This window comes from Aotus nancymaae, unplaced genomic scaffold, assembly GCF_030222135.1.
Source record: "Aotus nancymaae isolate 86718 unplaced genomic scaffold, 86718_ANA_hifiasm-v0.15.2.pri h1tg000014l, whole genome shotgun sequence".
NCBI lineage: Eukaryota > Metazoa > Chordata > Mammalia > Primates > Aotidae > Aotus > Aotus nancymaae.
In genome coordinates, this window is record NW_026988425.1 from 39033270 (window position 1) to 39047048 (window position 13779).

A 13779-nucleotide genomic window follows, 5' to 3' on the forward strand; every position below is an offset into this window, starting at 1 on the left:
TTTTTAAAAATCTCTGTTCAATTTGCTTACTTCCACAATTTGCTTATTTTATAAAACATCCATTTTTTTTCAGCTTTTCCTGTCTTACCTCCTCCCCATTTCCAAACTGGCCTCAAAAATGAATATTCCAGTAATTGAGACATCAAATATTTGCAACTTCAGGCTGTTCCGGGACTTTCACAGTACTTCAAAGGTCAATCAGAGTTAAAGGAAATTGTTAAGTTTCATTTTGGGTAAATCAGCACAAAAATCATCTTTTTGCTGTTTTTTACTTTCTCACTGGTATTCCAGATTATATTTATTAGTTATCCCTGGGGCTTTACAAAAATGAATTATAAGTTATAGTGTCTAGTTAATTCTGTTAACTCTTCACAAGTACTTGCCATCCACTGCAGGTACAATACTTATCTAGGAGGCTTAATTTGGCAGGAAGTTATAGATCATGTTACAGAAACAAAGAATCCCCATATCTTACTAATATATCAAAGGGATTGTTGATATCTCACTCAGAGTACATACATTCATCACAGATTGACAGTAAAATCTACCATTGTAGTCATTCAAGGATCCAAGCTGATAGAGACTTGATCTTAATACCTGTATCTCATGGCAGGAGATGGGAATGAAGCGATCCATAGATTAGCTCTGAAAGCTTATGCCATTAAATGATATATATATATCTTTTATGTTATAAATATAACTTCTGTTCCATTTTATTGTCTAAAGTAAGTCATAAAGCTGTGACTAACTTAAAAAAAATTGAGAAAGTGCAATCCTGCCATGTGTCCAACAAACTAAAACCATGTATGCATAGTTAAATTAAATTACACAAACACCAACATGTTTTCCAAGACCTGAGAAACCAGTTGCAGAATAGAACATATATGTAAAAATTTATGTAAACAGAGTTGAAGATCAAGTAAAAGATGTTCTGAGACTCATTGTGTGGTACAGCAAAAAAAAAAAAAAAAACCAAAGTATTTAAGAAGTTCAGAGATAGAAGAGAGAAATGTAGACGTGGGAGTCAAGAAAGTATGTGAACAAGGTGAGACTATATATAAATTATTAGATTCAGAGAGGGAATTAGAAGGAGTAAGAATTTTCATGAAATTGGATGAAGCAGTGGTGGGGTGCAAGGCTACTGGAAAGTTGATCTGAGTTGACCTGAAAAAAACATTTAAAATACTTTTCCACTAGGAGCAAAGAGTTTCTTCTACCTGACATAAGGTAAACATGGATAGACAGAGCAGAAACAGGTTATGAAGAGCCTTGAATACCAGACTAAGATGTTTGCACATGGTCTTTTATATGTCCTTCTTTGGACCTTTCACTTTGGACCTTTTTTTTAACCTTTTGGTGAGGGACCACCACATTGCAATATATTGATGATAAAAATTATGTACTTACTGAGAAATAGAGACCAGGGAACCCTGTGGGGCTTTTTTAGAGATGAGGGTTACATACGCATTTGCAATGCTCTCCATGGAATGTAGGTGCTATAACAGAATTTAAGAAGTAAAAAGTGGCCATAAAGTCAGTCTGACTTTGAACATATTGGGATCACTAGAAACAATGCACAGGCCAAACGAAGCAAAAACTCTAGTGGTTTCAATGAAATATTTTACTGGCAATGTTTCATCAGAGCTGCAGGGAACAGGCTTCTTGCATCAAATAACGCGGAGAAACCGGACTTCTGGAGAAGCCGAGCTCTGGATTTCAGAAGTCCTATAGTCTAGTGGCAGAGAGCCCATATTAGCAACATGATTATAGAAAAATTCCTTTATTTTTAAGAATATCAGTTTCCCTATTTGTGAAAATAAAACTTGCTGGATTGATAATTCTCAGGGTTATAAGTTTAAATATTTTTTTGTTGGGTTCACCAATAAACATATATTGAAAATAAAATGGTATAAATCAGTATCGATACATTAAAAAGATAAAGTTTTGGGGATTGGGAAACTTATTTATCAGTTAAGAAAATACATCACAAGATAACTACCTAGGCAAGATAACTAATCATGTCAAATTGTTATGTATCACCATTTAAAGCAGTATTAATAATAGTTTAGAGGGTGGAATCTTGCTGTGGGACTTAAAACTGTCTGTGCCTATTATCACCACCATCTTGCTTTGTGACTGGGTAAGTTACCAAAGGCAAACCACCTGTCTCATATATAGTTGGACAAGAGTCAGGTTTTAATTAGCTTCCCTCTGGAAAGACAGCATAAAATAAGCACACATTAAAGGATGTTGGATTTTCTCTTTTGCTATGCTATTTTTGCCAGCTTCACCTTATTGTTACATATACCCTGTGATTTTGTCTTCAGCTTCTTCAGTTAGATTTCCACGTGGTCCTTATACTTCTGATAACTTCTGGCTAGAGTTTACTGCTCTGTAGTTTTCTATGAGAATGTGACACTGAAGTCCATTTTGGAGACAAAGACAAACTCGAATAAGATAAAAGATAGGGGACGCTTCCTCTGTTGTTTAAAAATAAACTCAGTGATCTTTCATGCATCCTGCTGCTTTGATAAGTGTATTCAGAGAAAGAACTTTACCAAGTCTTCGTTTAAAATCTACCCAGAATAAACCAAGCAATTCCCTAGTGAGACGTACTGATCTTAGATGTTCTGTTGGTTGCTGACAATTCTAACTTTAACCCTTGATTATCTCAGTGAAAACTGAAGTCTCCTTTAGCAAAGAGTAACATACTATGGAATGCTTTACACCTGCTCTTCTAGGTAAACCCATATAGAAAAACTTTGATCAGGATTTTAATGTTATGCAAATCATTTGATCAACCACATTTTTTGCAACAGGAATTCTAAACTTCAAGGCAAGAAAAGGCACTGATTTTTCTGGGCTTTCTATAATTAGCTGAATTTAAAAATTAACTTCCTTTCACCATCACCTTAGATTCATTAACTTTGTACTCTCTCTATGATCCATCTTCCTGCATTATTTTTAAACAGACACAGAATCATATCAGTTTATAGATTGAATTTGTTTAATTCATTGTAATTAGGACTCTGAGGAATTTAGAGCCCCCACTGAACTCAGCATTCTTGGGTCTATTTTTGGGAGCCAAAATGAAGGAATGCAACCAATGGATTTTGGAGTCATGTTCTGTCTATGCTACTCAGAAGTCAGTATGAAAACAACCTTGCAACTTTCTAGTTTATTCAGCCTCCCATTTCATGCCCCAGTTACCAAAGAAAGACTTCTGAGTGGAATCTCACCTTTATTCCCCTCATCCAGTCAGTTCATACTCATTTATCTCCTAGATTCCTGCAGCACTCTACTAACTATTCTGCCTATTTCCCAGCTTCTCTCCCCTTTACCTTTTTCCCACAACCACCCCTCCCAGCTTGCTTGAGATCATCTTCACCTACCCTAAGAAGTCTTTTCTGTGCCCTCCAGCCTAAGTTTTGCTAGCTTCTGAGCATAACTCCTGGGAACCTTGTGCTTTCCATAGTTATAACACTTTTCACAAAGTACCGTAACCAAGATCTCTCCATTCTTCACTAGAAGCTACTGGAGATCAGAGGTGTTATCTTCTTTGGATCTTTAAGGCTCCTTAATAAACATTTCTTGGATGGCTATCAGAATAAATAAGTGATTAATAAATTAATAAATAAACAAATAAATGGTAATACAGGATGTTGGTCATATAAGTAATACTCGAAATCAGAAACTTTAATAGATTTCTGCAAATTCTTATCCAGGTTTCTAATTATTTAAGATGCAGTTCCATGTCACAGTTGGATAACAGCAAATATACTTTTATGAAGCATACCTATTACTATGATGTTCAACTCAGCTATTTTAAACACAATAGTAGCCAACAGTGCATTTGGTGATGTCAAAAATCCTGCAATAGGCATTGATTGGAAATCTCAAATATGCAGATATTGGGAAATAGGAGAATATAGCTCCCCAACTCTATTACAAAATCCTAAGTCAATATTTAGAATAAAAAATATATAGAAATTTCCTTATTTTCTGCACCAAAATTGCAAGACTATTTTGGTTTGTTCTCTTTCTTGACCATGAAATTTTGATTGATATGCTTACTCTAAAATTGGTGACCTAGGTAATTCGTAAAACTTTTCCTCTGGTGAAAACTCTGGAGAAATTTTTCTGGATCTTTCCTCTTGGAATTGAAAGAAAAAAAAAATCTCTCATTCTAGTGGACTTAAGTTATAAAGTCTTGGTTCCAATTTCACTTTTGGCAGCTCTCCAATACACAAAGCATATTTACAGGGTCTACAATAGTAGTCATGTTGTTTATCTTTAAGGATGTTAGCAGACTAATGTATATTAGTGATGTATATACACTAATGCATAGTAGATGTGAGCACATGATGTATATAATTATGCGCATTCCATTGTGTGTAAAGAAAGGGGATGGATGACCGTTGCAAACCAGAAAAACATCCTCATATTTTTCTTAGTTATGCTCAAATAATACTCAGAATCCTTCAGGGTGGCAGGTTTACATACTGCATGATTTGTATACAAAATGACCTTTGTCTTTGACTTAATCTTTTTTTCTAATGGGTTAGAGATGAGTATAAGTTTAGTTCCCATTGGGACATATTAGTACTCCCCTTAATGGTCAAATCAGCCTACTTCTATTCACATCCAGGATGTGGGCATCCACATTAAGAATAAGTTTTATTCCTTAAAAGCCACACCAAAATCATAGTCAAAATGTCAGACTATATTAATAGACGTATGTCCCCCAACTACATTAATAAATATTTGAGTCCTAGTACATCTTTTTTGAAACTACTGCTCTACACATAATAGCTGACTCTAATGATACTTCCTATGGATACAAAAGGATTTTTGTGAAAGAACATTATTATAATCATTACATTTTGAACAAATGGAAAGCAGGCAGGCAGTGCTATGTGAAATCAAGTTCTCATTCATAGTGAGGACAGCCACCTGGGTTCTTAGTGTTAAGAGCCATAAATGTGCAAATTCAGATAGTCAGGTACCCTGTGATGCCAAATTAAACAAGATACCACCTCCTCAGGGTAATCTCCCTACCCTGCTATTTGAGCATTAGGCAAAGGCTGGAACACTTCTATGTATCAGTTCAAAAAATATAGCAGTGAAATGAACTTTTAACAAATTAAGTTATACTCAGTGATGGAAGGGTGACGAAAGCCAACAGAAGAGTGATTCTATTTCCACATCTAGATGACAACTTACAAAAGCTGGTCCATGACTAAATACTTCTCACCTATAAGGACAACAGACAAATGGAGACTAGGTCAGCTGGTAATCCCCATTTCCCACTTATTACAGCAGAGCATGGTTTAAAATATGTGCTCTGGGGAGTGTTCATAGATGTTACTGAAACAAAAAAGAAAATGAGTGTGTTTGATGGGTTAAACAAAATTAAATGTAATTCTTCTCTAAAGGAACACTTTAATTTTTCTTGAAAATAAAAATACACATTTTGTCTCTATAAATAGAAGATGCAATATGATTTATAACTACTTGAGAAAATTTTACGTTTGGAAAATGGAAACATTGGAATGAAATTAGAAAACACTGATCTGTGTAGCTGTAAGAATAAAAGTTCAAGATTTTCTTCCTGCCTTAAAAACTGACTTATCAAATTGTCACAAAAAAGCTTCAGATTTCTCTTTATGTTAATTCCAGATCTTAAAATTTCCTCTCCTTTTTTCAAAATAAAAAGGAAAGATTAATAAAGCAGTCCAGATAGAATCACTACGATGGGCAATACAACTGCATTTTGTTTTTTAAGAGAGTTCTTATTCTTAGGAGAGTATCGTTTTGTTACAGGTTGTTAGGCATAAGCAGGGCAGAAGAGGGCTCTCCCCCCACCCACTAGAAATGTTGGGTGATGGTTCAGCAATTTTTGCATTGCCTCTCTAAAAATGATAATTCAAAAGCCAGGGAGAGGCAATCTCGTGATGGTCCACACCTGTTAAGATTAAGTGTTCATTGAAAGCAGACCCCAGGGAGAAGCAGCTTCTTGGGCATGATATTAAGAGACAAAATGGTGAAGTATGATGTTCCAGGGTCACACCCCACTGGAAAATGGAAAAAGCCTCAGATGGGCATGTGTAAGTCCCTAAACACACTGCGCATGCTCAATTCCAAAGGGAAGCACCGCGCATTCGGAAATTCCACCCTAGGGGAAGTATCATGCCCTCAGATGGGCATGTGTGTAACTCCCTAAACACACTGCGCATGCTCAATTCCAAAAGGCAGCACCGCGCATTCGGAAATTCCACCCTAGGGGAAGTATCGTGTCCTCAGATGGGCATGTGTGTAACTCCCTAAACACACTGCGCATGCTCAATTCCAAAGGGCAGCACAGCGTATTCGGAAATTCAACCCTAGGGGAAGTATCATGCCCTCAGATGGGCATGTGTGTAACTCCCTAAACACACTGCGCATGCTCAATTCCAAAAGGCAGCACCGCGCATTCTGAAATTCCACCCTAGGGGAAGTATCATGAAAAAGTGGCGAGCCTATCAAGTCCCAGGATCAAGGTAAAAGGGTGTCTTTTTCTCTTTCACCTTCAGGTGTCACTTGGATCTCTTCCAAGGGTTCTGCCCTTTCTTTCCTGTTCTGTAGACTTTTTAGTAAACTTCTACTTCTGCCCTGAAACTTGCCTCCGTCTGTTTTTCTGCTTTATGCCCCGTAGTCCAATTCTTTCTTCTGAGGAGGCAAGGAGTGAAGTTGCTACGGACCAGTTCAAATAGGCCACGAGCGACTTGAGGTAACTGGAATCTCTACCATTGGTAACAGTTTCAAATGTATGCTCTATGTTTTTCCAATTTTAGATTACTGGTAGTGCATAAGCAAGTACTCTTAATGGGTCATTCTTCAATTTCCTTCATTACTTGGAGTGGGTGATGAAAAATCACTTCATTCAAGGAGGATGGGACACATACCACCATCAGTATCATTAACCTCTACAATACTGTTCTCATTTTCAGATCAAAATAAACACTTGGCTCATTTCAATGAAGACAGTAAATTGCTCATTAAGTTAAAGGTAACACTCCTCCAAACTCCTCTTTTATTTTTAAATTATTGCTGCTACCAATTGACAAAATTTATATGAACTACAAGCAGTGAATGACTAAGTAACAGAAGCAATTTTATCAGTCTTTGGCAACTGTTGATTTCAGTTTGCATCATTCTTTGAAACTTAGTACATTGTGCTTCTATTGACCAGTCGCTTTATTATTAAGATATGAGTGAAACCTTAAACAGGATGATTGCACCTGCCTCAGCTCCCAGGAATCGTTATATTTTAACAGGCAAGCAGTTAAATATATGTTATTTAAAATTAGTTTTGATAACTAAAGAGCCCAACCTACCCAAATATCTATAAAGTTAAATTACTGAATATGTGTTATAAGAGATAACAAACAATCAAGCGCTTTGAGAAAATGTATCCTAAGTTTGTAGAAAATTGCCTCTATTTGTAATGGCCTTTTCCAGCATACCACACATACGAATTAGCAAGGCCGAGTACGTTTGTAAGAACACCAGATCCTCTTATTGACTTAGTAAATGTGCTTGGTATATACATCACTGCATGAAGATATCCAAGTTAAACACACACACACACACACACACACACACACACACACACACACACACAAGTAGGACCATCCAACTTAATTTGAATCAAAAAGAAAAGATATAGAACTGATTAAAAAGTGACGGATTTTATTAATCCAATTCTTAAATGAATGAAAACTAACCAGAGAAATTAATATTTACATGGTTTTATTTATTTTTCTGATCATCCCTTGTAGATAAAATAAGAGAGTTTCTAATTGAGACCATTCTGATTAGTTGATTGCCAGGTTTGCAACTTACTATGCCTTGTACGTAAACAAAACAGCCAATCAGTCTCAGGAATGATGACTTCAAATAGATTTGTGGGCTCAACTTCAGAGAAATTTAAATTCCACACACAAGGGCCTGTTGGTAGAGAAATAAGTTTCCCTTTGCCAAATATCCATGTGTTTTGCCTCACTTTCTGCCTTGGAGAGGTTAGGCAGTGTGTGTGATAAATTCTGGTTTATGAATTATGACATAAAAGTGGCATTGATCTTGTTTTACTAAAACATTCAAGAGAAGCTCTCTAAGCAACCTTGATACCTCATGTTGAGATGTCCAAGCATCTGTCTGCCTGTGTTTCAGGTGGCAAAGCCCTCATATTTGTGTAATATGAACAAAAAATAAACTTATGATAAGCCATTAAGATTTGGGAGTTACTTTGGCATGGTCTAGTCTGCCTCAACTAAAGTATGGCCTGTATACCTTTGCCTAAAATTCTCTAGTGCACAAAGATAGAAGGCAAGAGGACCCAACTTACAAACTAATTGTTTTCAATTTCACTTGATTATTGAGTGCCAAGTACCTGCCAGGCCCTGTGCTAGATGCTATTGATTTAAACATCCAAGAAACAGCCTCTAATGCCCAAGATCTCACAGGCTAGTGATTCAGTCAAACATTCAGAAACCAAAGACTTAAACAGACCAGATAGTTCAAGATCAGTAGAAGTCTGCACCAGTGGCTATGACAAGAAATGCATGTAACCCAAATGAGACTGATTAGGAAAGATACCCTGGTGAAGGTATGTATTAGTCAGGGTTCTCTAGAGGGACAGAATTAATAGGATATGGGAGTTTAGTATTAACTTACACAACCACAAGATCCCACAATAGGCTGGCTGCAAGCTTGCAGAGCAAGGGGAGCCAGCCTGAGTTTCAAAACAGAAGCACTTGGAGGCTGACGTTCAGGGGCAGGAAGCATCCAGCACAGAAGAAAGATGTAGGCTGGGAGGCTATACCAGTATCACCTCTTCACGTTTTTCTGCCTGCTTTATATTTTCTGGCAGTGGATTAGATGGTGCCTACCAGATTAAGGGTGGGTCTGCCTTTCCCAGGTCATGGACTCAAATGTTAATCTCCTTTGGCAATACCCTCACAGCCACACCCAGGATCAATACTTTTTTCTTTCAATCCAATCAAGTTGACACTCAGTATTAACCATCACAAGTCCACCCTTTGCCAACTCGAACCCATACACATCTCCCGAAATCATACATAATCTTCAAATAAAGACAATAATAAGGTCATAATTACACCTAACATAAAGCAACTATCCAGCCGGGTGCGGTGGCTCACGCCTGTAATCCCAGCACTTTGGGAGGCCGAGGCGGGTGGATCATGAGGTCAAGAGATCGAGACCATCCTGGTCAACATGGTGAAACCCTGTCTCTACTAAAAACACAAAAAATTAGCTGGGCGTGGTGGTGCGTGCCTGTAATCCCAGCTACTCAGGAGGCTGAGGCAGGAGAATTGCCTGAACCCAGGAGGCAGAGGTTGCGGTGAGCCAAGATCCCGCCGTTGCACTCCAGCCTGGGTAACAAGAGCGAATCTCTGTCTGAAAAAAAAAAAAAAAAAAAAAAAAAAACCCAACTATCCTTCATACAACTGGAAATGCACTAATCTCCAACCCAAATACTATTACATAAAGTTAACAGTACTTAAATGCTGACATGAAGTCAATAAATCTTATGTCACATGATAACAGAAAAGGAAATAAAATGAAGATATCTTCTTAGTACAGGCATATACATGCACAAACATATTTTTAGCAAAAGAAGGAGCAAATTATCATGACAGTTTCAGCCCTCATTTCTGCAACTGGTCATGTGGTTGTACCTGGTATTGATGTCTACCTTCTGCTGCTACCCATTCTATATTCCCTTTGCCTTCAGCAAGCACCTCAGCAGGTTTTTCCCGCCCCCCTCCCCCAGTGGAATGACCTAAACCTTCATTCCTTAGCAGTCTGGGCTATTTGTAGTCCTGCCTGGAGTGGGCTGTTGTACTTTCCCATTGACCTTAATCACAGGGCATGGTGATACTAAGAGACACCCAAATGGATCTCCTGTATTCCATCAATTCTTTTCCTTACCTCTGCTGTGAAGTAGTAGACTGATTTCATCTTGATAGTCCGGGTCAATCACCCCAGACAACACTGTAACTCCCTTCTTAGTCTGTTGACTTAAAGATAGGAGCCCAAAGTGTCCAGGTGTCAATCTTAACTTCCAGTTTAATTGAATCATTGTTGTGTCACCTGATGGCAGCATTCCTCACTCTGGAACTAAGACCTCTAGGCCAACAGAACATAATGTGGGAACAGGAAGCAAAAATTTTGCTAGTGGATCACTAGGGGTGATGGTGAGTGGTGTCACTCCACTCTCACCCCTTGATTCCTGGACTCATGAATCCTGGCTATGGGAGAAACAGTACCATATATTGGGCACTGATTCAGAGCATACATGGCCTTCTGGAGAACTTTGCCCCAGCCCTGCAAAGTATTGTCACCTAGTTGGCATTGTAATTGTGACTTCAAAGGCCATTCCACAATTCTATCAATCCAGCTGCTTAAGGATGATGGGAAACATGGTAAGATCGATGAATTCCATAAGCATGAGCCATAAAGTGAGAGCCTTGGTCAGAGTCAATGCTGTGTGGAATACCATGAGTCCACAGATGGTAGTCTTGACAGAAGCATTGTGTGCAGAATAAACAAACCCGTATCTGGAGTGTCTATTCCAGTGAGGACAAGTCTCTGCCCTTTCCATGATTGACGAGGTCCAATATAATCAACCTGCCACAAGGTAGCTGCCTGATCACCTCGAGGAATGGTGCCATATCAAAGGCTCAGTGTTGGTCTCTCCTGCTGGCAAGTTGGTCACTCAGCAGTAGCCATAGCTAGGTCAGCCTTGGTGAGTGGAAGTCCATATTGCTGAGCCCATGTGTAACCTCCATCCCTGCCACCATGGCTGCCTTGTTTATGGGTCCATTGGGTGATGACAGGGTAGCTGGGGAAAGAGGCTGAATGGTGTCCACAGAATGGATTATCCTATCCAATTGATTATTAAAATCCTCCTCTGCTGAGGTCACCTCTTGGTGAGCACACATATGAGATATAAATATCTTCACAGTTTTTGACCACTCACAGAGGTCTATCCACATACTGCTTCCCCATATTTCTTTGTCACCAAATTTTCAATCCTACTTCTTCCAAGTCCCTGACCATCCAGCCAAACCATTGGCTACAGCCCATGAATCAGTATATAATTGCACATTTGATCATTTCTCCTTTTATGTGAAGTGCACAACCAGATGCACTGCTTGAAGTTTTGCCCACTGGAAAGATTTCTCTTCACTGCTGCCCTTCAGAGATGTCCTAGAAAGGGGCTATAGTGCTGCAGCTGTCCACTTCCAGGTAGTGCCTGCATATTGTGCAGAACCATCTGTGAACTAGGCCCTAGTCTTCTCTTCCTCTGTCAACTGATCATAGGAACCTCACCATGAGGCCATCAGTGCAGGCTGTGGGAGAGAAGGCAGGGTAGCAGGAGTGGGGACCATGGGCATTTGAGCCACTTCCTCATGTAATTTTCTTTTCCATTTAGGACCTGCTCAAGCCCGATCATGTATATATCACCTACATTTGATGATGGAATGCTGCTGTGTATGACCCACTTTGTGGCTAGATGGGTCAGAAAGCACCCAGTTCATGACAGGCAGCTCAGGTTGCATGGTGACTTCATGACCCATAGTCAAGCATTCAGTTTCCACCAAAGCCCAGATATAGGTCAAGAGCTATCTCTCAAAAGGAGAGTAGTTATCTGCAGAAGATGGCAGGGCCTTGTTCCAAAATTCTAGAGGCCTCCACTGTGATTCTCCTATGGGGGCCTGCCAATGGTTCCAAACAGCATCTCTAGCTGCCACTGACACCTCCAGCACCATTGGATCTGCTGGGTCATAATGGCCCAAGTGCCAGAGCAGCTTGCACAACAGCTGTTGCAGAGCCTTCTCATGTTCAAATGAGGAATGTGTTGCCTCCAAAAATCCAAGTAGGCCCACTAGGCATTGTGCCTCTTTCCTGATTGTAGGAGTGGCCAAATGCAGCAACGTATCCTTCACCTTAGAAGGAATATCTCAACAGGCCTCAGACCAGAAATTTTACTTAAGGAGAAGGTCCCTGAATTTTAGTCAGATTTATTTCCTCTGGCACACAAATGTCTCACCAATAAGTCTAATGTGTTTGCTACTTCTTGTTCACTGGATCCAATCACCATGTCATCAGTGCAATGGAATAGTGTGATATCTTGTGGAAAAGTGATCAGTCTCTCCAAATAAGATTCTGACGTGAAGCCAGAGAGAGGATATACCCCTGAGTTAGGACAGTAAAGGTATATTGCTGGCCTTGCCAGCTGGAGACAAATTGCTTCTGGTGCGCTTTATGGACAGGAATGGAGAAAAAGGCGTTTGCCAAGTCAGTGGCTGCATACCAGGTACCAAGAGATGTGTTAATTTGCTCAAGCAATGAAACCACATCTGGTACAGCATCTGCAATTGGAGTCACCACTTGGCTAAGCTTATGATAATCCACTGTCATTCTCCCAGATCTATCTGTCTTCTGCACAGGTCAAATGGGAGAGTTGAATGGGGATGTGGTGGGAATCACCACTCCTGTGTCTTTCAAGTCCTTGATATTGTCACTAATCTCCACAATCCCTCCAGGGATATGATATTGTTTTTGATATACAATTTTTCTAGGTAGAGGCAGCTCTAATGGCTTCCATTTGGTCTTTTCCACCATAATTGCCCTCACTTTACCAGTCAGGGAGCCAGTGTGGGGATTCTGCCAGCTTCTAAGTATGTCTATGCCAATGATACCTTCTGGCACTGAGGAAATGACCTCAGGATGAGTCCAGGGACACGCTGGACCTACTGTAAGTCAGACCAGAGCTAAAACTCCATTAACTACCTGTCCTCCATAAGCCCCTGCTTTAACTGGAGGATCACAATAATGTTTTGGGTCCCCCAGAATCAATGTCAACTTAGAGCCAGTGTCCAGTAGTCTTAAAATTGTCTGAGCATTTCCCTTTCCCCAGTAAACACTTGCCCTGGTAAAAGGCTAGAGGTCTTCTTGGAGAAGAATGGGAGAAACATTAACAGCATAAATTGTTGGTAATATAGTGAGATCCTTCCTCAAGGGGACCTGACTTCCCCTTCATTCAAGGGGTTCTGGATCTGTAATCTGGCCCAAGTCTGGAAATTGATTGAAGGGCCATGATTCTCTGTTTTTGTAATTCAAATTAGTCTTTTGTCCATTCAACCTAGAAGTTTTCTGCTTGTATAAATTACATAGGAATTCAGTAGGCTTCCTATCAATTTTGCTTCTAGGAACTCCATGATTAATTAGCCAGTGCCAGAGCTCTACATGAGTCAGACTATTATGATTGCTGCTTTGCCTCTGCTGTGCATTACAGTAGCTACACCCACCTTGCTTTTGATGGTTGAGTGCCACCACTTGGCCCCCATCACCTGGAGATCCAATTATTCCCATTGTATTTAAATATTGCAGTTGAGTGACTGGGGTTACCATTGTTAGATCTGACATACAGAGAAGAGGAATTACTGGGTTCTTCAGAGATTCAGGTGCTGTCCTTACAAATCTATTTCACAAGGGTATATCTTCTGGACACTCCCAGCTGGGATGAATAAGTCTAAAATGCCTAATCCACTCCACCATCCCAATCTCCCTAAGCCTTTGGTCTCTTCCTCTACATTAAACCAAGGGAGATCAGGAATTTTCAGCTCCTTCACAGTGGGCTATCTTTTAATCCATATTTCAGCTAATCAAGCAAATAAACTATTAGAACTTTTTTATACACCCCAAGCT